This window comes from Triticum aestivum, chromosome 4A (genome assembly GCF_018294505.1).
Source record: "Triticum aestivum cultivar Chinese Spring chromosome 4A, IWGSC CS RefSeq v2.1, whole genome shotgun sequence".
Classification (NCBI taxonomy): Eukaryota; Viridiplantae; Streptophyta; class Magnoliopsida; order Poales; family Poaceae; genus Triticum; species Triticum aestivum.
Genome location: NC_057803.1, coordinates 753,271,195 through 753,294,300, shown reverse-complemented (window position 1 = coordinate 753,294,300; position 23,106 = coordinate 753,271,195). Strand labels below are relative to the sequence as shown.

At 44.7% G+C, this 23,106-nt stretch overlaps 2 pseudogenes; both read right to left on the bottom strand.

The window, feature by feature from the left end:
• Positions 1-6,517: 6,517 nt before the first annotated feature.
• On the bottom strand, positions 6,518-8,377 carry LOC123083674 (putative disease resistance protein RGA3; annotated as a pseudogene).
• A 2,307-nt stretch (positions 8,378-10,684) lies between these two features.
• Positions 10,685-21,599, bottom strand: LOC123084636 (putative disease resistance protein RGA3; annotated as a pseudogene).
• Between the last annotated feature and the right edge of the window lie 1,507 nt (positions 21,600-23,106).

Here is a 23,106-nt window from a genome sequence, read left to right as displayed (position 1 = left end):
ACTCTTCCCTACACCTGCCTCCCCGAGGCCGCTTACATGGTCCTGAGGCGGGAGCTCGTGAGTAGGGTCCAGGCGGAGGGCGTGGCTCCGATGAACGCCTCGGTAGAAGGAGGGGCAGGCGACCTCCTGTGCTTCCTCACGCATCAGTTTGCCAACGTCAAGGTTCCAACACTCGCGCTTATGTTCGATGGCGCCCACACAGCCATGGAGCTCAAGGTGGAGAACTACTTCTTCGCCCAGAACGCCGGGCGGACCATACTGCCATCTGCCGACGCCGACGGACCAGTCCTGGGCAACCTGCTGCATGCAGGCAGGAAGATGACCTACGAGATCCACGGCGATGGGGGTGGCGTGTTGACGTTTGAGACGTTCGACACGGCAGCTTCTTCTCGCGATGCTCCTCTAGTTCTGTTTTACTGCCACTAGCTCTACGTAACTGGACGTTTGCATGTGATCGCCCAACGTATGCACAACTTCAATAAACTTTCCACTGTAATTCCCTAGTAGATTATCATGTATGTACGGTGCGGACAGAGTGACCGACCCACGTTCAGACTAGACATCTCAGAATTCTGAATGTAGTAGTACAGTCATCCATCTTCAATTCGGCCACCCGAATTAAGTAGGGTTTTATTAATAACTTCTCTAAAAAAAACACTAGATCAGACCATCTCCGACGGCCTACAGCCTACCCTCAACTAAGGCATGCAAATGTTAACATTATATTTGAAATACTTCAGGCATGGAAACCAATATGTATAAGAATGCTAATTAGTAGTGAACATTAGTGGCAAAATTGTCTAAAAAGGCAATCTTAAGGTGCGCCACATATTTTTGGTTCATTGACGGTACATTACACTGATCCGAGAAAAATCAAAAAAAGTAGTTGCATGCTCTGTCTACCGAATCCACCTCCTTTGTGTCGCAAATAAGAAGAGTAGGTTGTATTCCTGTTGAATGAAATTTCCCCCTCTTCGATTTATGGGTTATCGAGTGTTGCCACGTTAGAGTTCAATATTGTACCTGATGAGGGTTTATCTTTCCCTATTGCAACTGAGGTGGCTAGGTCCTCATCAACTTCAGCTTCATCGGCAAGCCCGTGGATTCATATCTTCTGTGGCTGCCACTCAGATGGTCGATGGTGGGGAGGGGATCCCAGTGCCTCGTCATTGGCTAGTAGTTTTAGGGTTTTTTTTTTCTCATAGAGGCATTTTTAGATGCTTAGCTTACTGTCTCTACCTTATTATTTAAGTTTCTCCCTAGAACTGCACTACAATCGTGAGTCAAAAACTTACTTTCACGAGAAAAGCAACTCAGATGTCCAGTCTTGAACTGCCAAATTCAACCAACTGTCTGTGGAAAAATAAACAGTTTCTAGAAAAAAATCATATTCCCTTCATATCGCTTTATAAGATTGATTAATCTTGTGTTAAGTCAAATCTTCACTAGCTTACGGCGATCGTGAAGGCCCCTGGAGCGGCAGAGTGGTGGTTAACTTGCGTCTACGGGCCTCATGAGGACAGAGATAAAGTGGAGTTTCTGCAAGAGCTTATGGAGATTAGGGAGCTACACGCGGGACCGTGGCTAGTTGCTGGAGATTTCAATCTCATTGCGAGGCAGGAAGATAAAAGTAATGATCTGATCAACCGGAGGATGCTGGGCAGGTTTCGAGATAAACTGAATAGACTCGAGTTGAAGGAGTTGTATTTGAATAGCCGTCGCTATACGTGGTCGAACGAGAGGCAGAGGGCTACCTTGGAGAAGATTGATCATGTCTTCGTAACAAACGAGTGGGATGAGGCGTTTCCAATGTGCTTCTTGTCGGCGCTGGGCACAGCGATTTCGGATCATTGTCCTCTGATGATGGACATGAATGTGGAAGTAAAAACGCACAAACGTTTCCGCTTCGAAGCCTTCTGGGTGAAGGCACCGGGTTTCATGGAGACCGTGCAAGTAGCGTGGGATTCTACACCCCCGGCATCGAATGACTACCTGACACTGCATTGCAAGCTCAGGGCGACGGCGAAAGCACTGCAAAAGTGGAGTGGCCGATGGGTGGGGAACGTGAAGTTGCAGATTGCACTTGCTTTGGAGGTCATCTCAAGATTGGATGTCGCTATGGAGTCGCGGGATTTGTCTCATGCGGAGAGAGAACTGAGAAAAGAGTTAAAGCACAAGCTTTTGGGGCTGTGCTCGCTGGAGCGGTCGATTGCAAGGCAGCGGTCGCGTCTGCTGCAGCTGCGCGAGGTAGATGGCAACACAAGGTTGTTTCATCAGCAGGCTAGTCATAGACAGCGGAAGAATGTGTTGCGAGCAGTCCGATACAATGGGCAGATCTATTCGGGTCAGGAGGAAGTGGCATCGGCAGTTGATGCTTTCTAGGCAGAGCTTTTGGGTCCTGTGAGCAGCGACAGCATACGATTAACTTGGAGGGGCTCAACCTGCCACAACGAGATTTGGCACATCTGGAGGAGCCGTTCACAGTAGAGGAAGTAGAAAGGGTGATTAAGACAATGCCTATGGACAAGGCGCCGGGGCCGGACGGCTTTACAGGGAGGTTCTATGCCACATGCTGGGATATCATTAAAGTGGAGTTCATGAGAGCGATGGATTGCATGCATCGGGAGGATATGAGAGGAATGGTGGCAATCAACAGATCACTTATATCTCTTCTACCCAAGAAAGAGGGAGCCATAGATGTGGGTGACTTTCGGCCAATAAACCTTGTCCATGGGGCAATAAAAATCTTCGAGAAGGTTCTCTCGACAAGGTTGGCTGTGGAACTCCCAAATCTGGTGGGAAATCATCAAAGTGCGTTCGTCAAGGGGAGATCTCTTCATGACAACTTTATGCTAGTGCAAGGTATGGCAAGGCGGCTACATGTTCTAAAAACCTCGGTCGTGCTACTTAAGTTGGACATCTCTAAGGCATTCGATTCGGTCCAGTGGCCTTTTCTGTTGGAGGTCTTACAACAGTTTGGTTTTGGTCACAAGTGGAGGGCGTGGATCTGTGGGATACTTGCCACGTCGACTACAAAGGTGATGGTCAATGGAGAGCCAGGGGAAACAATCTATAACTGCAAGGGTTTGAGGCAAGGGGACTCGCTGTCACCAATGTTGTTCATACTCACGATGGAGTCACTGCAACGTATGTTTGAGGCTGCGGCACTACAACGAGTGTTAGAGCCACTAGCAGCGGTGGGCATGAGACACAGGATGTCGATCTATGCGGATGACGTGGTCCTTTTCTTGAAGCCCAATAGAGTGGACCTGGTAGCTTGCAGAGCGCTCTTTGCCTTGTTTGGAGAAGCCTCAGGCCTAAAAATCAACATGGCCAAGTCAGCAGCACTACCTATTCGATGCGATGAAGTCACTATGGATTGGGTGAGTCAGGAGTTGGGCTGTCCGGTGGGATCGTTCCCGATCAAATACCTTGGCTTGCCCCTTGCCCTAAGAAAACAGACGGCAGGACAGTTACAGTACTTGGTGGATAACTTGGCGAACCGGCTGCCAAAATGGAAGGCCGCATTAATGCCGAAGAGCGGGAGGTTGACGCTGGTGCAATCAGTGTTGTGTGCTATGCCGATACATGCAATGATGGCTCTCGACCTACCAATGAAAACTATTGCGGCCTTGAACAAAATATGCAGGGGATTTCTGTGGTGCAAGAGGACGGAAGCAAATGGGGGCAATTGTGCGGTGGCCTGTGAGGTGGTGTGTGCCCCGAAGTGGGCAGGAGGTTTGGGGATACCCAATCTTCAATGGTTGAATATCGCAATGCAAGCAAGATGGCCGTGGTTGAAACGGGCCGATGGGAACAGACCGTGGAGTGAATTTACTATCAAGGTGCCTAATGCATCCATGCAACTGTTCAGGGCAGCAACTAGAGTTCACACTGGAGATGGAAACAACACTTTGTTTTGGGAGGACAGATGGCTGGATGGTATGAGGGTGCAGGAGCTGGCACCGGAAGTCTACAAAAGGATCCCGCATAGGATCAGGCGGGTGGCGAGCCTAGGGCAGCTCGCAACTAGTGGAGAGTGGGCACGGCAGGTTGGGCCGGATTTAGATGAGGCCACGATGAACCAGTTTCTTGAGCTATGGTCGAGAGTACAAACTTGGGAACCGCAGGTCGGCGAGCAAGATGTGGTTTCCTGGTCCTGGGAGACACATGGCCAGTTCACCGTGCGATCGGCATATGCGAGCAGGTTTTGGGGACGCGAGATGGTCTCCACATCGAAACTCACGTGGAAATCACGGGCACCGTTGGAGTGTCGATTCTTTACGTGGTTGGCTCTCAAGAATCGGTGTTGGACCTCAGACAGGCTAGCAAGAAGGGGTTTGCCGCACCAAGACTCGTGCCCATTTTGCGATCAAGAAGAAGAATCGATAAACCACATCTTGCTCACATGTGTTTTCGCTAGAGCAACGTGGACGCTGGTGGGAGAAGCTCTTGGCAGGACGGACTGGAAACTGGGCCAGGACGACATTCTGGGGGAATGGCTTTGCAGCAGAAATGCGGATGGAGGAACAAGCAGGAAGGATTTGCATACGGTGATGCTGCTAGTGCTGTGGGAGCTCTGGAAGCATCGAAATGCCATTGTGTTCGATGGTGATTCCCCATCGGTCCACAGGCTCATACACAAGGTGAAGTCTAAGGCCAAATTGTGGACTACGGCAGGGCTTATCAAGAGGGAGATGGATAGCTTTCAGGGTAGAATGTATAGGTGGGCTATGGGCGAGGAGTAAAAGAAGTGTGAGTGAGTGGAGTGGGTGCGTGTTTAGCCACGTAGGCTTGTACATGTAACTTGAGGTGGAGGCTTTCTTTGCCTTTCTTCTTTAATATATAATATGCACGCTCGTGCATATTCGAGAAAAAAAATTAATTTAAGGGGTTTCATGGAAAAAGTGTGAATTTGGTCGAATTTATAACGAAGTACACAGAAAAGAAAATTGAAAGCCTGATAGTACTATCTTAAACAAGCTCTGCTCCTTCCACCAAGATAGATAAAGAAACGAAAAAGATTCAAATCAACCGACAGATTACGGCTCACGCGTCAGCCGGGCGTGTGGCCCGTCCGATATGCGCCCAGCTCTCCGTCTTTGCATGTGTGGTCTACTGATTTTCTTTCCATTTCCGGCATTTCCGTCTGCACACGCTAGTGAATAGCTGCATCTAAAAACCCGTGTATTGACTCGCAAATGAGGTGCAAAACAAGCCTGGGTACTTAGAGCATCTACAGCGGTACTTAGCTAATCCAGACCCCTAAACGTCCATGGACGCGCCCGGGCAATGCATGGGCGTGTCCGTTTTAGACCCCTATTTGTCCATCCGTGCAGCCATACTCCTCATTTTTCTTTCTTAGAACATTGTTTAGATAGATACAAGTGGTTTTGAGTTATGACATCTACAAAGACACAAAATAGATTAATAACTGAAGTACAAAGTTTTAATGAGGAAAATATTTAAATATTCCAGTAAGCAGCAGAACAGAGCAGAGGAGGAGACCTTTTCTTCAGGCAAATGTTGCATCTACAAGAATTAGAGACTTGACTGGAAACTAAAGAAAATCCGGGCTCCTCTGTTTTTGTGTGTGTGTTGCAACCATGGTAGTTTGGTTCAGGTTGTTTCCAACCATGGTAGTTGGATTTTCCGCATCTTGCAGTTTGCACGGAAATTGGATCTCTTGATGCCACTCTTATTATGTTTGTGTAAGTACTAGTATTTTGCTTGGATGTTTGTGAAGAAGAATGTCATCTGTGATGTAATACATGGCAGTCTTGAGTGGATGCTTTGGTTGACTTGATTGGTTCACGGCGAAGAATAACTCTGCAAGACATCTCCTGCTGGCTGTTTTTCGTGGACCGCTGCATGCATGCTCTGTTTCATCCCCGGGCGAGCACTTGGTGTTTTATTACCCATGCAATCTGTACAAAGAAGAAAAACTCTGCAAGACATGTACTATGCATCTCTTCCTGCAGCAACACAACAGGGCATGCATTTTGACAGGATCGTGGTTCAGTAATTCAGATCCGGCCTCGTACCAATTGCAACATCCCGCTTCACCTGTTGGCTCCTAGGTATACTATACTTTCTTGGCAACACACAAGGGGCAAGAGAAATGAAATGAAATAGCACTTATTAGCCCAGTTTAATAAAGGTGTCAAGCCAAAGTATTTAGCAACGGAACAACGGACATGTCTGGGTGTTAGCATAATCTTGATTGTTAGGTTTGTATTAGTGTGTGCATGTACGAGTTGCCTAGGTCGTGTCTGGTTAGGACACCAGTGATCAATGTGGCCGGTGATTAGTTTAGGTGAGACTATGAGTAGTCTAGGTTGGAGTCGGCTTGAAAGTAGAGTCCGTGTCATGTAGGCGTAGTAGTACGTAGCAGAGTCCAAGTGTGTTTTAGTTTCCGGCTAGGTTTGCTAGCCATGGTCCTTACCGGCTGTGTGTGTATATATATACACAGGGTTGGCGTGAGTTTATTGTAACATCGTGAGAAGAAGTGGAGAAAACCAGAAAAGCAATAAAGAAGAGAGGCACGACACGTGCCTTTGGCAAAAGTTTTTGCGTTTGCGTGTTCTTGTGATTTGATGTGATCGATCCTGTGGGCGAAGTTCCAACACTGGGAACAGATTTACATACATACATAAGTGCTTTTCAGTTTTGACATCAAGTCTATCTATTGGAGGTTATTACCCAACATATACATATAATCAACTAGCTCAACAGTACATCAATCCTCGAAGGAATAAATTATCCCACAAGGCCGGCATCCACAGGCACAGGCACAGCCTTAGCATTCAGTGCATGGGATCAACCAACATTTCTCTTCCTAATTGCTTCAACGAAATCCCAGTAAGCGCCTCCTCTTGAGAAGGCCTGCTTCAAGTTGCGGCATTCACTGATGGATAGTCCCTCAAGGGATGGGAGCTGCTGCAGGAGTCCCTCCGGCAGTGTCTCTAACCTTGGGCACTCAACAATCCATAGCGTCTTGAGCTGAGGGAATGATACAACCCCTACTTGTCCTGCCACCTCCTGGTGCCATCTCTCTAGCTTAGGTATCTTCTGAAGAATCATGGTTTCCAACTTAGGAAAGAAGGGTGGTGGAGAAATGTAGGATTCCCCATTGTCTGTGTCATCATTACCAACACACATACTTGTCAAACTATACAAATCACACAAACGCAAGAGCATGAGGGAGGGCAACTGCCATAATGGTGGAAGATCCTTGCAGTTCTTGCATCTAACTAAAGAAAGTTCGCTGAGATGTTCTAACAGTGTATAGTTGTGCATCCATGACGAGAATTTCACCCCGGTATAATCATATAACAGTAAAGCTTCAAGACTTTTATGAGGACGAAGGGCCTCTAAGATTCCTTCTGCATTATTATCCACCTCATCTCTATCATTTGTGCTATCAGGTCCATGCCAATTGAGCAACAATCGTTTCAAATTATGCTTGGCGGACAAATTGCCTTGTTTAGCATTTTCTGCACTATGCACTTTTCTCAGCTCTGTCAAAGAAAGACTACCACCTAGATTCAAATCTCTCAGTTGATCAATTCCACGGCCGGCATCACTATCAATGACATAATTCGTCAATGTCTTTAGAGAATTCAATTGACTAACACCTTGTGGCATGCGCTCCAAACGACGACACGCCACAAGGAAGATGTGACGAAGACTGCTCATATACCTCATGCCTTCGGGTAATTTCCTAAGTTCACTACAACCAATGAGCTTCAATGTTTGCAAGCTATACAACATGATAATGCCTTCAGGCAATGCAGATATACTAGAACCAGAACAATCCAGATAGCGAAGATGCTTCAAGTTTGTCATGCGTGTACTGATTGAGAATGTCTTCAATGCTCGCAAGGACATGAATATTGACTTAGCCATACTCACATGAATCTCAATCCCAAATTCATTTTTCAAGACTAATATTGTGCCGGCTCGGAGATATAGAATTTCCTTCATGGCAATAATAGTATTGTTACTCACATAATCAAGTGACAAATGTTGAACCTCATGCATGCTGTAATGAACTGGTGTATGTGGATCCTTGCAAATTTCCTGACGTGATGAAGATTCTTGCAGAATGGAGCAATCATTTTTGCTTACGGAGCCAGCAAGATCATGCATGAGATCATGCATTCTGCAAGTAGTTGGTTGGTAGATTAAGACACCCTCTTTAATTTCGACATCTTGGAGGAAACATCTCCAAACTAGCACATCGAAGTTGGCATCTTGTTTCTGATGCAATAAAGTCATTAGCCATCCATAGCTGGATTAACATGTCTTTGTCCACCAGGCTATCCTTGGGGAAAAGATCACAGGAGGAGAAGCATATTTTTTCTTCAGACCCCATGTTGATATGTTCCGACAAAAAAAAATTCCGAGTAAAAAGTTACCATGCCTCTGCTATGCAAGTTATCATGTCAGTTGTGCATAGGTTATCACGTTGTTGGGGCATAAAAAATAGTTCCTCCAACCTTCTCTTCACATGCACATGCCTGGATGCAAATAGGGGGGAAATTGATGTCATCTTAGATGCTTCCCTATTTCAAAACTTCAAAATGTTTCAAAAACTTCATCAAATTTAAAAAAAACCATAGATTTTGAAAAAGGTTTATCAAATTTTCTTAAAAAGCTCATCAAAGTTGAAAAGAGTTCTTCAAATTGGAATTTTCCTTTTTATGGGTTTTTTCTTTTGCTTTTACTTTTTCTATTTTATTTTCCTTTTTCCATTTCTTTTTCTTTTCTTTGTCATTTCCCTTTTTATTTTCCATTTTAAATTGGTATTCTTTTCAATTCGGGAAGATTTTTTCAAATATGGTATCAATTTTCTAAATTCACAAACACTTTATGATTTTGTGGAATTTTTTTAGTTGATGATATTATTGAAATACGGAAACTATTCTTGAAGTTTGTGATTTTCTAAATTCGAGAATATTTTTTGGAAATTTGGGAAAATTCAAAATTCACAAACATTTTTTTGAATCAAAGAGCATTTTCTGAAATACGGCAGCAAATATTAATATAGATTGGAGGTAGTAAATTGTTTGAATTCATAAACAAAATTTGAATTGGTGGACATTTTGGAAATTGGAACAATGTTTTCAATTCGTGAACATTCTTTGTATTATGAAACATTTTTCAAAATTCATTAACATTTTTTAATTTGGAACATTTTTCTAAGTTATGAGCATTTTGGGAAATCTAGGAACATTTACCAGATTCTTAAACATATTTGAAAGTAAAACATTTGTTAAAATCGAGGAACATGCTTTCAATTTGCGTGCATCTTTTGAAATTTGGAACTTTTTCTAAAGTTAGTAAAAAAATGAAATCTGGAATTTTTTTAAATCCCAAACATTTTTTTGAAGAAGCAAAGAAGAAACAAAAACAAAATAATAAAAAACATTGTTACGGTGGAGGGGTGGATCCTAGCGGAGGGGAGGAAGACGACGATCCACTTTGTTGAATTAGGGACAAATTTCGTTTTCAAATTATGGGTAATTTGGTACTTTCCCCATTTTTCACCTAGTCAGAGAATCACCCCAGCGACAAGTATTTTGGTACAGAGGAAGAAATAGCAATTCCCTGCGCTTCCCTGTCTTGTCTTGCGATGAACCAAGAGCGCCCTGAAGTAACTGTTTGCGTGCATTATTCAGGATCTCAGCTTGAGAGCAGAATTACAGTAACACAAATAAACCATAAAAGCATTTTTATGGGTTGGTAATAACATTTACTGTCAATGATGTCGGGGAACATTGAGTCCTAGATCCACAACCTTTAATGGAATTGATGCCAACTTTCTGCACAGAAATATATATATGGAACGATGGGCCCGTGACCACACCGGTTGTTGTTGAGACAAATTATGCATGGAAACAATACCTAGGAATGCTAATTAGTGGTGAACATCAGTATCAAATTATGTAAAAATACAATTCAAGGAACGCAGCAAATTCTGTCAAGGACGACCTTCAGCTTCAGGTGGGCATAAAGTTCACCAAGATAATAAAGAAAAGAAAAAGGTGGTCCAACTAAGATCACATCAAGCACACATGGTCAGCATAAGATCCAATGCCTCTCAGTTTTCTCATGGAAATGTATTCTTGCGCTGGAGACTTGATTCTCTTATGCTTCTAGGATTTTTCTCCAACTTGTGATGTGTAGTTGAATACGTACTCTGAGAACATCATGTGTTTTCAGAGAAAAACAGAGTTGACTGGGAACTCCAACATAATCTGAAGATTGAGCGATATACACTGACAGAATTTCAGTGCATAAAGACCCTCTTAGGAATTGCAGTCTGACTAAATTTGTGATGTTACAATCTGAAGTTCAATCTGTTAAAAGGGGCAACGATGGCTTCCTTTTTCAGAAAAATAGATGTACTTTACCAGTTACAGTGTATGATATGTAATACACCCTGCACTAATGGTGCTATACAACACTCTGAAGAACTATGGTGTCCCCTCAGTTGTGCTCATAGCCGGTCCTCAGGCAGTTGACCTATTTCTTTAGCAGGATACATTATCACCCAAGTGAAAATGATCTTTAGTCCACTTGTTTCTTTTTTCCTGAAACTGAAACCGAAACACGGCTCCTCTGCTTTTCTTGGACCGCTACTTGGACCTCTGCTTTTCTTTCCTCCAAATTGCATTATTCAAGTTGCTATATGGCAGGCTCTCATATGTAGTTCCTCGAGGGCTGGGAGCCGTTGCAGAAGTCCCTCCGGTAGTGTCTCTAACCTTGGGCATCTAATAATCCATAGCTTCTTGAGCCGAGGGAATGATGCAACCTCTACTTGTCCTGCCACCTCCTGGTGCCATCTTTCTAGCTTAGACATACTGTTAACTTCCATATATTCCAATTTAGGAAAGAAGGATGGTGGAGAAACACAGGACTTCCCATTGTCTGTATCATCATTACCAATGCATATACTCCCTCCGTCCGAAAATACTTGTCATTAAAATGGATAAAAAGGGGATGTATTTATCCATTTTGATGACAAGTATTTTGATACATCCCCTTTTATCCATTTTGATGATAAGTATTTTCGGACGGAGGGAGTACTTGTCAAGCTACCCAAACCAAACAAACGCAAGTACACGAGAGAGGGCAGTTGCCATAATGGGGGAAGATCCTTGCAGTTCCTGCAGCGACTCAGCCAAAGTTCACGTAGATGTTCTAATAGTGTAGAGTCGTGCATCCATGATGAGAATTTGGCACCGGTATAATCAGATAACATTAAAACTTCAAGTCTTTTGTGAGGTTGAACGGCCTCTAATATTCCTTCTGCATTAGTATCTACTTCATCTCCAACACTCCTGCTATAAGGTCCATACCAATCGAGTGACAATCGTTTCAAATTATGCTTGAAGGACATATTGCCTTGTTTGGCATTTTCTGCACTATGCACTTTTCTCAGCTCAGTCAAACAAAGACCACCACCAAGATTCAAATCTTTTAGTTGATCAATTCCATGACCTGCAGCGCTGTCAATGACATAATTTGTCAATGTTTGTAAAGATTTCAGCTGGCCAATACCTTGTGGCATGCACTTCAGACCATAACACCGAAAGAGGAAGATGTGTCGTAGACTGCTCATATATCTCATGCCTTCTGGTAATTTCCTAAGTCTTTGACAACCAATGAGTCTTAATGTTTGCAGGCTATACAACCTGGTAGTGGCTTCAGGCAATTCAAATATATCGGAATTAGAAAAATCTAGATAGCGAAGATGCTTCAAGTTTGGCATATGTGTCTTGAATGAGTGTGTTTTCAGTGCTCGCAAGGACATGAATTTCGATATGAATTGCACGTATCCGAAGAAGTCCCATTAGTCTGCTCCAGGAACATCGTGCGGGCTTGGGGAGCTAGAATTTCATGCATGGCTGCAATAGTATTGTTACTAATATAATCAAGTGACAAATGTCGAACCTCCTGATTTAATGAACTGGCATATGTGGATCCCTGCAAAACTTCTTGACGTGATGAAGATTCTTGCATAATGAAACAATCATTTCCACTTACAGAGTCAGCAAGATCATGCATGAGATCATGCATCTTGCAAGTAGTTGATCGCTGGATGAACCCATAATAAAAAGGGTTAATTATCCTTTTGCCCTCAGTGGTGTCCATGTGCTCAGTTTTGCCCTCAGATGCGAATTGTGCTCAGTTTTGCCCCTAGTCCGAGCACAGCAACTACGACGAGGCCAAACGGCCATATTTGAGTCCATTCCGTCCGCCGGCGTTAGTAGTTGTGGGTCCGGAGCTTACACGTGGGACCGCGTGGACGTGGGTCCGGAGCTGACATGTAGGCCCCTGCAACTAAATCCCTAAATCATTCTAGCTCACACCCATCCGCCCGGCCGGCTGTCCTGCGCCGCCGCCGCCGCCACCTGCGCCGCGGCCAGCACCTGCCCCGCCACCAGCTGCACGGCCTGCTCCGCCGCTACCTCCCTGCGCCTACGCTCCACGGCTCATTGTGACGCCCACCACCTTCCTGCGACGCCACGGGTGGGGCGCCCGCCACCTGCTCGATTCGCGGCGCGGCCTCCTTCCGTGCGCCCGGCTGGAGCGCTCAAAGGTGGGGGGCTGCTGGAGCTATTTGAACTAGGAGGAAGAACCCTAGGGCGAAATGGTGAGCAGCGGCGACCCCGAAGTATTTGGCGAGGCAGGCATCGGGCCGGAGATCCGCCGCGTCCACGACTGGGTTCCCGAGGGGTAAGTCTCGCCTCTTGTTTAGATTGAGCTTAGTTGTGCATCTGAACACTCGATTCGATTAGGTTTGCCCAATTAGTGTGCTGATTGCGTCTTTGTTTTTCGCCGGTTAGGATGGAGTTGCGGTTTGCTTTCATGGTGCACATTAGAAGGGACCGGTACATGTTCGATGCAAAGGATAAGAAGAAATACCAAGGAGGTTTTGATTATCGGTTGCCAATGGCTAGTAATTGGAGTTTCAGACAATTTGGGGAGGTAATTTGTAGCCAATATCCTTGGGGTTTGCTTGATGAAATGGTATACAAATACTATGATGGGGAAAAGAATTGGGTGACAGTTAGTAATGATGAAGAGCTAGCTACCATGTTTGTTAGGCATAAAGAGAAAGATAATTTTCATGTGAGGCTGCAAGTTGATGTGCTTGAGGAGGCATTTGGACCTAGGATGGCGGGTGCAACATCTCGGGGAGAATCAAGTCGTCGTAATGGCATCTCTAGCCAGAACAGTTCAGTTGGTGCACGACGACGTGGTGGCTCGACAAGTGTGGGCAACAGCAGTAGGGTCCCCCTTGAAGTGGAGCCTGATGGCTACAATTCTGGGGTTGATGAAGAGAAGTTATATTCTGATGTTATTCGGAATTTACGACGGGCACCTCGGGCTGAAAACCAAGATGAGGCTCACAATGCAGCCCGTGTGGATGATGACACGATGGTGAGGACGAAGACCTTGCAGCTATTGAATGGGACCCTTTGAACCCTCAAATGGAAGAAGGTACAATTTTTGCATCCATGAATGAGTGTAGACATGCACTTGTGACATACTGCATCAAGGTAGAACGTACTTTCAAAGTTGACAAGAGCGATCAAGTACGTTACAAAGTGCACTGTCCGACTGAGGGTTGTCCATGGAGGCTGCTTGCAGCTAAAATGCGGAATAGCACTAATGTTCAGGTCAAAGTGAATCCTTTTAAGCACACATGCCAGGTATCAACCCTTAGGAAGGATACAATCAGTAGAGCCAAGTCAAGATGGATGGCAGAAGAAGTAAAAAAGTGGGTGAAAGAAAACCAGCAAGTGGGCCCAAAGGAATTGCAGAAGAACATCAAAGATAAGTTCAAGATAGATTTACCATACATGAGGTTGTTCAATGGTAAAAAACATGCTATGGATTCTATTTATGGTAACTGGCAGGATAGTTTTCAATTGTTGTATTCATTCAAAGGTGAAGTGGAGAGGACAAGCCCAGGTAGTATTGTAGATATTGATCACCACACCGTGGAGTACACATTCAGGGGAGTGACAAAGACCAAGGAATGCTTTAAAAGGGTTTTTGTCTGTTTTGAGGCTTGTCGCCGGGGTTTTTTGGCAGGCTGCAGGCCTTATTTGGCTATTGATGCCACTTTTCTCACAGGAAGGTTTAAAGGACAGTTAGTAGCAGCTTGTGCAGTTGATGCACATAGTTTTGTATTTCCAGTTGCCTATGGTGTGCTGGAGACAGAGTCTGAGGAGAGCTGGACTTGGTTTTTGCATAATCTCCGCCGGGCTATTGCACATCCCAATGGGTTGGTCATTCATACAGATGCCTGCAAAGGTTTAGAAGTGGCCGTGGACAATGTGTTCCCTGGAGTAGAGCATAGGGAATGCATGCGTCACCTTGCTGCAAATTTCATGAAGAAATTCAAAGGAAAGGTGTATACCGACAATTTATGGCCAGCATCTTTGACATGCAGTGTGAAGAAGCACAACTACCACTTGAGGCAGTTATACATGAATCCCAAAGTGAAAGAATACTTGGAAACACACCACTCCAAGTTATGGGCCAGAAGCCAATTCAGTGAAGTGAGCAAAGTTGACTATGTGCACAATAATCTAGCAGAGTCTTTCAACTCAACGATCCGGAAACTAAAGGGTCATTATGTGGTGGATTTGCTTGACAGGATAAGGATAGAATACATGCAGAAATTTCATTATCGTGCAGGAATAGCCGAGGCAAAATTCATGGGCCACATTATCATCCCTGCCGTGATGAATGAACTGAAGCAGAAGACAACAGGCTTGGAAATGAACATGACGCTTTGCTCGGGTACCACAGCAGAGATATCATATTTGGATAAAGAGAAGAGGGAATGGAGATATCCAGTGGATTTAGAAGCTAGAACTTGCAGTTGTAGGCAATGGCAGATAACTGGGTTGCCATGCATTCATGCCTTGTTTTTCATCACTTCTCTCCCAGGTCCAGCAGGGAACATACAGCAGTATGTGCATGATTACTACTCTGTTGCAAGGTTCAAAGCCACATATGCTTATGCCTTGCCTGCTATGGAGGGAAAACAACAATGGGACATGGTGGACCCTGGATTCAAGCTTTGCGCTCCAGTTCTGAAGAGAGCAGCAGGTAGACCAAGGAAGAGTCGAATAAGACCTCGCAGCGAAGGAGCTGGACTTGGAGCGAGGAAGCGTAAGTGCACAAGATGTGGTGGGTCTGGTCATTTCGGTAAGTATTGTGATAACACAGTAGATCCAGCGTTCGGAGAGAGTTTCGATGAAGGCTTCGATGAAAATGTTGGTCAGCAGCCGGTTGCCTCAACAGATGATGAAAATGTTGGTCAACAGCCGGTTGCCTCAACAGATGATGAAAATGATGGTCAACAGCCGGTTGCATCAGATGAGGATTTTGACGAGGTTCCAAATGATGATGGTCAACAGCCGCATGATTTTGACGATGATCCAAAATATCCTCCAAATAATGATTCAAGTGAGGCACCAAATGGTGATCCAAGTGAGGCTCTAAATGGTGATCATGGTGATCCAAGTGAGGCTCCAAATGATGATCCAAGTGAGGCTCCAAATGATGATCGAAGTGAGGCTCCAAATGGTGACCAACCTTCTGTTGTTGTGAGTTCTGCTAGGTATGTAAATCTTGCAAGGGTCAAATACTACTGTACATCTATCACTTGACACGATCTCATTACCGTTTATGTTTGGACCCTTTATGTTTTGCACAGCTCTATGGTAGGTTTGAAGAAGACGCGCAAGGTACCGACAACCAAGAGAAGAAGAGAAGAAACAATGAGCACAAGGTGCACGAGGAGCAAAGTGATGGCAAGAAGCTCAAGGAACAGACAGAAGCCCCAACGCTATCTATGAACAATTATGAAACATTATGAATAAGGAATGATGTTGTATTATGAAACATTTATCACTTGACATGTTGTATTTCTGTTGGATGATGTTGGACCTATGTTAGAAGTATGTTTGACATGATGTTTAAATATCTGTTGGATGATGTTTGAATGAGCACATGGTTTTTCCTTTTTTTGATTTTTTTGAATTTTGTTTTGCTCATTTAAATTCTGGTCAAACCTAACTTTGACCAAGATTTAAGCAAGTCTAAAACATCAAAATGAAAAACTAAGCCTGGATACTTCTTAGTCAATCCAAAATGAAGTTGTGGTGAGGTTTTTGAAATTTTCATGAAAAATGTGCTAAAAAGAGGGGTCCAAAGGTAGGGTAAACGGCCTCATTTCTAAGCAAGGTTTTTTTCGACCTTATCTAAATCAGCCAAATAACTTTCCTACACATATATTCTATATGTACAGACTATGTGCGCTGGTTTTTCCATTTTTTGATTTTTTTTAAATTTGTTTTGCTCATTTGAATTCTGGTCAAACTTAACTTTGACCAAGATTTAAACAAGTGTAAAACATCAAAATGAAAAACTAAGCCTGGATCCTTCTTAGTCACTCCAAAATGAAGCTGTGGTGAGTTTTTTGAAATTTTCATGTTCATTTCCCCAAAACACTTCTCTTCACTTCATACAAGAGAGTTTGAGATACTCGAGATATCATACAATACACATGAACTTATCATTTAAATGTATGTAAAGCTTGTTTATCAACTTAAATCGTTAGTATATGACATAAGAAGACTATGTGCGCAGGTTTTTCATTTTTCTGATTTTTATTTAATTTATTATGCTCATTTGAAATCTGGTCAAACATAGCTTTGACTGCTCCAAACCCCTCCCAAACCCCGCTAACCCTAGCGCTGAATAAGGACCGTTCATCTAACCCTAGCGGTGATCAAGGGCCGTCGATCTAACCCTTCTAGAAGGAATCTGCGGGGAGGAGGGGGGCGATCCGCGAGATGCAATCTGATTGGCTGGGAGATTGTTTTTTTAACAAATATCGGGCGCGCTGGATGGACCGTTGGGCCGTCTCGTTGTCTGGGCCTGAGACCGCAGTAAATAGCCCGTCTCAGCCTTTTCAGGCCTTGCATGCATGAAGGCGACTACGTGGGTTTGCGCATGCGCGGGAGGCGGCGACGTGCATGCATGCGAGTGAGGCGAGCGACGCGTGCTAGGCGAGCTAGGCTAGCGAGGCGAGCTAGGTGGTTCAGGGCAGTGGTTCAGGGCAGCGGTTCACATGCACTGCCCGGTCAAAGATGCATCATTTTTGTGCAAAAATTTAAGTGTGCAAAACGTAACGGATACACACACGCGTCCGGATTCACACATGCACCGTTCTCATTCTTTCTCTCTTCATCTCCCACCCACAGGCCTATAAATGGGGTGCCTCTCTTCCTCTCCCACCCACAAGCCAGATCCGATCCTCTCCAACTTCAAACACCCAAGCGACCAAGCCCTCCCCAAGCAAGACCAAGTGAAGAAGATGCAGTTCAACGGGCCGACCTTCCGCCGTCCTCCTGTGGTGCCGGAGCTGCGCTACCCACCGGGCGTGCTCGTGGAGAGGGAGCTCTGTGTGTGGGCTATTTCAAGGTGGAGGGGTTCCGTCGAACTCACCCGCGCCTTCCTCAGAGCCGGCTATGCCCACCTCCCACAGGGCTCGCCGAGGATGTTCACCCTCAACGAGGTTCGTGACCGCGGCGGCATCCTCCTACCGCTCACGGTCACCTTCACCAACCCATTTGACGCGCGCGAGCTCCTCGGCCAAGTCTTTTGGTGCGGCTGCGAGGCCATCTTCTTCACCATCTACAACATCTACACCAACTACGAGCGCATCTTCCCCGCTCCAGGCCAGATGCACTCCCTTCCCTACGACGACGAGGAGGAGGTGTGAAGATGAAGACGGTGTTGAAGGGCCGCGCGCGGCCAAGGTGGAAGAAGGAGGTCAAGATGAAGATGTTCAAGCCCGGAGTCAAGCTCGTCATGTTTGGTTTTTTATTTTGTTGCTTTTCTATTTCGTGTCGTGTCGTGTCATGTTTCATCATGTGTCCGTGAACTGTCCGTGAACTTATCTAAGTTATTGTAATGGTACGGTGTGTTCCATCTTATTATGTGTGTTCAAAAATGTCCGTGCCCAAACTTATCATTTCTTCCCTAAACAAGTCATGAAGTTCGAGAACTTGTGGTTTTCGGAGGGGGTGAGAAGCCCTCTGTTTCATTCAAACAAAAAGTCGTGAACTAACATGCAAATTTATTCCCTTTAAATCCTAAACCAAGTGCCACTCTAACCCTAAACCAAGTGCCACTCTGACCAAAATCATGTGGTGGTGCAACATACATTTTCAACCTTCCAATCCTCCAAAATTTAAGTGCAAAACAAAGGAAAACCACTCTCACGCATGTGCAAACATTCACGGTCTCACTATTTTTTTTAAAGAAAATTCACAGTCTCACTATGTATACCTTCCTTCCCTACCCATGTCAAAGTCTTGCCATCTGTCCTAGCGGTTACCAGCGCAGCCCTAAACACCACAAACCCACGCGGTCCTGGATTCGAGTCCCCAGCCGCACCAATTTTTTGTGCATTTTCCACCTTTCATTTTTTTAGACATATTATGTTTTCCTCAATGTAATGCCCTTAAAAAATGTTCATTTATTTTGGCACCTGGCGTAAACCTCTACCAGAGCTGAGGCACATTTTCCATGACATTTTGGTCTTTGATTTAAATCATGGTGTATTTGAATTGGATTAATTAACAGCTCCAAAAAATTTCTAACCTTAATTGTTTGGCTCCGGAATAATTCAATTAGCTTTTACAAAAAGTTTCAGCATTATGATTTACTGCCTAAATTAAATCAGAATAGAAAACAGAAAAATACGCAAGAAAACCCCTGAATGGGCCTAATTGGATGCAGTTGGCCCATTAGTCTAGCCTGCACTTGGCTCTACGCTCTGAATTTGGCCCAAGAGCAACGTTTTTTTTGGACAGAAAGGTAGAGCAGAGAGCTGCATTTCATTGATCAAAAGTTTCTGAATTCCTAATTTCTTCTCTTTTTTCCAACATATTTAAATGTTGGTCACTTCTTCTCTTTTTGTTTCAACATTTAAACAACTTTAACCAACATTTAAACTAGGTGAATTTCTCAAACAATTTCAAGATTACAAATTCCTTCATAATTCATGCCTTTCCATACATTTTCAACATTACAACTAGTGCGATTATCATACCTACAAATGCCCAAAAGTATTTGCAAATGGGTATTGATAGTGCTTGATCTTCAAGCTTCCTAACCTTCTTCTTCAACATCCTAAGCTCAATAGCTAGCTCTCTGTCAGTGCGTGCTTCGCCATCCATCTCTTCTTCCGGAGCTCGTGGTGTGGCCACTGCCGTTCGTGGCAGCATGCGCAACCATTTTTCATGCTCTTCTTGCAGTTCATTCATCAGAGTCTTGGCCAGAGCATCGACCCAAAGAAAGAAGCATGTCACCTGCATGAACACTAAACAGATCAACCCATTGCTCAAACATCCCGACGACGAAAATGGTGCGATTGCCCCGATTCTTACCCCATTCTTGCTGCACACGTAGAACGGACGATTCTGGTTCCTCGGTGTCTGAGAAACCCTTCGATCAACGCCCGCCCGGCACCGCGGACAGACGAAGACAGGTATGTCCACACGCGCCCGGCTCTGCATCCGCGAGGTGGCGCGGGAGCTTGAGGAAGACATGGAGCTCGGAGCCGAAGGGGATCTCAACGCCGCCGCGCCCTCCACTGCTAGCTTCCCACCGCCGCGCCCTCCACAGCTAGCTTCCCGCCGCCGTGCTCTCTCTCTCTCGCCGTGGTCACCGTCGTGCTCTCTGTCGCCGTGGTCACCGCCGCTGTCGCCCGCTTATATAGCACACCCGCCAACGGCTCTCTGCTCAACGGCTCTTTGCTGGGTCCCACAAGCCACGCGTGCAACGGTCTGAATAAAATTGGCCGTTTCTGCCGCCTGGTCCCACCTATAAGGGCCGAGTCAAAAGGTTGACCTGACGGAGACGGCAGAGTTCACGGAACGAGTCGGTGCGCACGGACTAGGGGCAAAACTGAGCACAATTCGCATCTGAAGGCAAAACTGAGCACATGGACACCACTGAGGACAAAAGGATAATTAACCCTAATAAAAATTGCAGAGCAGGTTATTACCAATATCCACATCTTGGAGGAAACATCTCCAAACTAGTACATCACAAATTTGTTGGCCCCTTGCTTCTGATGCAATAAAGTCATTTGCCATCCAGAGCTGGATTAACATGTCTTTATCCATCTGGCTATCCTTGGGGAAAATAGCACAGAAGGAAAAACATATTTTTGCTTCTGATGACAAGTGATCATAGCTTACTTGTAGTGCGGGTACAATCCCTGTACTTATAACGATATCATCCTTCCAGATATTACTATCCAAAACAGTCAGCCACTGATTATGATGCTTCGAAACAAGTAAAGCTGCTATGGTCTTAATAGCAAGAGGCAACCCCTTACACTTCTGGACAATACGCTTAGCCATTGAAATTAATTCCTCTTGCTTTTCTACTTCCCTTCCAAATGTGTTCCTATGAAAAAGCTCCCACGATTGATCTTCATCTAGAAGGGATATCTTATGTGGAGGAATTGTGCCCATGATAGAAGCAACTCGACAGTTACGACTTGTCACAATTATAGCACTACCTAAACCAGCATGTGAGCATAGCAATGATCTCATATCATCCCACTTCTGTCTATCTTCATTCCAAACATCATCCAGCACTAGGAGGTACCTCTTCTTACCCAAAACTCCAACAAGTTCCTTTTGCAATGTCTCCATCCGAGTGAAATCACACTTCTTCATCGTGGCCACTTCTATTATAGATTGGATTATCTCTTTGACGACGAAGTTGTCTGAGACACAAGCCCATAAGACCAACTCAAAATGATGCTTCACCCTCTGATCATTGTGCATAGTTTCTCAACTATGGGGAGCACCATGACATCATTGTTACTATTGTTACTGTTGTGGGAGTGGTCGAGCAATATCTTCACAACCTGTTCCTTCTCATCTAGCCTGCCGACAATATTTGATTCATCAACACAAGAGTGTGTTTGCGGATGATCAACATGTAGTACCTCGGCATGTTGTAGGAAGTGGAAATTGTTAATTTCCGTAACCAGTTCATCTATCATTTCAAGAGCATCTTTCAGCTTCCTGCTCATGGAAAGACGGAAAACAACCCGTCGATTGACGCTGAAGTAGCTGAGCACCTGAAATGAAAATGAAAACCAATAAAAGTGGAACTAGAAGGCTTCCATCTTTAGACTGAACTTACAATAGAGTCGGAGTGGGAAGAAGGTAGGACGAGGAAAAACCTTGCGTGTGGTTGAGCTGCGGATATGAGCGACACGGCAGCGCAATGCCTCATAAGAGGAAGTCGTCAAGTATATCGTCGGCTTGGTAGGCGGCGGTCTTGAGGTCCGTCATCCACTGGTGGATGGCGGGGTTGGTGCGGCTCTTGGCGTCGGCATCCAACAGGATGCACTGGACAGCAGCGATGTGGCGCTTCAGCTTCCGGCGGGCCTTGTCCAGCCCCCACGCCCGGAGCAGCTCGCCCACCAGCGCGTCACCGGCCTTGGCGGCGACGCTGACCAGCAGCGGCATCAGCAGGGGAAACATGTCTTCGCGGGTGGGTGGCTCAAATCAATCAGTGGGTGCTGCGGTGCGGTGATCTGATGATGACTCTCCCTCGTTGAGAAATACTAGAAGCTATCCTTGTGCTATGTACGAGGCTAGCATACCAACGCACAAGATGCCTCCATCGTTTCATCCGCACCTTCGAATGCATACAAAGACGGCCGGGTTTTCATTGTTTTCTACTAAGCTGGTTATCATGCATGGCCCAATGTCGTCTCTCCCAATGCCTGCGGGATATATTGTGCTAAAATTTATAATGTGGAGAGATACGTTGTCTAAAGAAAAATAGCAACTTGCATGTGCGTCAAAGCATTTCTCATTTTGTGGGGAAAGCATATCTTTCAAATGAGTGCATACAAAAGAATTGCTTGCATCGGATTGTAACAGTAGTGTTAATACAAAGAATTTAAATGATGAGTTAATACAAAAAACTCGAAACAAAGAAGTCTTTAAGCAATGACACTTTCCAATTACATACATGAAAAGAGTGAAGCAGAATCAGCATATAGCTAAAAGTAATAAATTTGGTTGTTGGGTCCATGTACTCGTGCGGCTATCATGTTACCTGAGCTGAATTAAGAGAAATGTCACCTAGTTTAACTTAACTTAAAATCTACTACCAATGCATCAAAGTCAACAATCACTAACCTGCAACTCTAAAAAAGAAACAAAATGACATTTTTTTAGAGGTGAACTAATGGAGAATAGTATAGCAATATAAATGAAAAATCAGAAGAAAGAAAATTATTCCATCAGGAACTATTAATGTGTCCAATGTAACTTTGAATATACGATTATCAAGACCTTCAACCTGGAAAAAAAGAATCATTAAGTCAGCATTAGGAATACTACATGGAGGTGCTATGTAAGGAGTTGGTGCCGAGATTCATATCGAGAATGGTATTATAAAGCTCATCGTGTGTCTCCTCAGATGCCCATTAATTTATGAGTTTGTACTGGCTATTTCAAGCTGCACCACTCACCTCACATGTTCCTGGAGAAGAAGAGTGAAACCTGTCAGTTTGGCCAGGCTGTCCAGGAGGACTGAGCACATAATTACTTGACATGGTCAAGTATATTGCAACAACAGGTCAAGAGGACCACAACACCTCCAATTCCAGAAACGTCGTTGATGTTCCCACTCATAAGCTTACCACCGATAGAAAGGAGCAGCCTACACGTCTTCCTCCGTAGCTCCAGAGTCAGCTCTCCGAAAAGGTGCTACCATTGCCATGTTAGAAGCTCGACCATGTTGTATCTTCCTCATTTGGCCATCGAAGCTGAATTGCAGCTCCGACTCCTTGTCGTAAGGGACTATAGTTTCATAATTTCTAGAAAACAAATCAGTTTTGCTGATCTGCCATCGACCAAACAAAAGAAACTCCAGGATGTTCTATTTGTGCATCCATAGTATATGCTCTTTACTAAAACCTACATGGAACACTTACACAGACGTTAGTATAGAGGAACTATT